A 1313-nucleotide genomic window follows, 5' to 3' on the forward strand; every position below is an offset into this window, starting at 1 on the left:
GTTTTCTCCAGCACCATAGTTCGAAAGAATTTATTCTTCGGCGCTCGGCCTTCCTTATAGTCCAACTCTCGCAGCCATACATGACTACTGGGAATACCATTGCTTTGACCATGCGGACTTTGGTTGGCAGGGTGAGGTCTCTACTTTTTAGCATGCTGTTGAGGTGCGCCATCGCTTTCCTCCCAAGGAGCAGGCGACTTTTAATTTCATGGCTGCTGTCACAGTCTGCGGTGATCTGGGATCCCAGGAACGTGACGCCTGTCACTACTCCCACAACTTCCCCTTCTATTTGCCAAGGAGTGATGGGGCCAGATGCCATGATCTTAGTTTTTTTGATGTTGAGCTTCAAGCCCAGTTTTGCACTCTCCTCTTTTACCCTGAGCAAGAGGCTCTTGAGGTCCTCTTCACTTTCTGCCATTAGAGTGGTATCGTCTGTATATATAGAGTGGTATATGCCTATCTATAGGTAAAGGTAAAGGTTCCCTTGCTCGAAAGCCGGTTGAATCCGACTCTTGGGTTGCGGTGCTCATCTCCGTTTCTTGGCCGAAGAGCCAGCACTGTCCAAAGACCGTTCTGTGGTCATGTGGCCGGCATGACTAAACACCAAGGCGCACGGAACGCTGTTACCTTCCCACCGAAGCGGTACCTATTTATCTACTTGCAATTTCTTGCTTTCAAACTGCTAGGTTGGCAGGAGCTGGAACTAGAGACAGGAGCTCACTCCATCATGCGGCACTTGGGTCTCCAACTGCTGAACTACTGACCTTCCATAGCCTGTAGTTCAGCTGTGGCTAATAGCCACCAATGGACGTCTGCTCCATATTGCTTATTTAATTCCCTCTTTAAGCCTACCCGCACTCCGTTCCTTTTCCTGCAGATGGCGATGGCGTACAGACGTGAGCCGCTGATGCTTGGAAACAACAACAAAAAAAGTGCTAATTTGAATAAAGTTGGCTGATGGGCACCTATTGGGCGACGCGCAGGGCGTAGCGCACGAAGCGGAACGGCGATTGGCTGAGACGCGCTTCACCCGGACCGGGGCCGTGTGGGCAGGCTTGGGAAGGTCAAAAGCAAAGCAGCGGCTGGGAGCGATCGATAAAGAGGAGCTCGGCCGGTCCGCCGCTTGTGGTGCCCAGAGAGCCAGGTGAGTTGGGGGGTTTTTTGGGGCAGGGCTGCCAGGGGAGAGGCGCTCGTGCCCGGCGCGCCCTCTTGTGCAAAGCCGGCGGGATGCCCGGGATACGCGTCTTCCGGCCGGGCCGAAGTTCGTCCTGCAGCGCTGGAAAGGCGCCTGTCAGCGGAGGGCAAAGAGCGTC

General features: G+C 54.1%; 1 protein-coding gene across 1 annotated transcript in view; it reads left to right on the top strand.

Annotated features, from left to right (window-relative positions):
• The first annotated feature begins 1076 nt into the window (after nt 1-1076).
• The window catches only part of ACBD4 (acyl-CoA binding domain containing 4), a 43947-nt gene continuing 43710 nt past the window's right edge, over nt 1077-1313 (top strand). Inside the window, exon 1 of the mRNA XM_015423392.1 lies at nt 1077-1144. The gene's annotated coding sequence lies outside the window, so the exon portion shown is untranslated. The remainder of the gene's footprint in view (nt 1145-1313) is intronic.

The sequence above is a fragment of the Gekko japonicus genome, unplaced genomic scaffold (assembly GCF_001447785.1).
Source record: "Gekko japonicus isolate JY-2015 unplaced genomic scaffold, Gekko_japonicus_V1.1 scaffold1434, whole genome shotgun sequence".
NCBI classification, from domain to species: Eukaryota; Metazoa; Chordata; class Lepidosauria; order Squamata; family Gekkonidae; genus Gekko; species Gekko japonicus.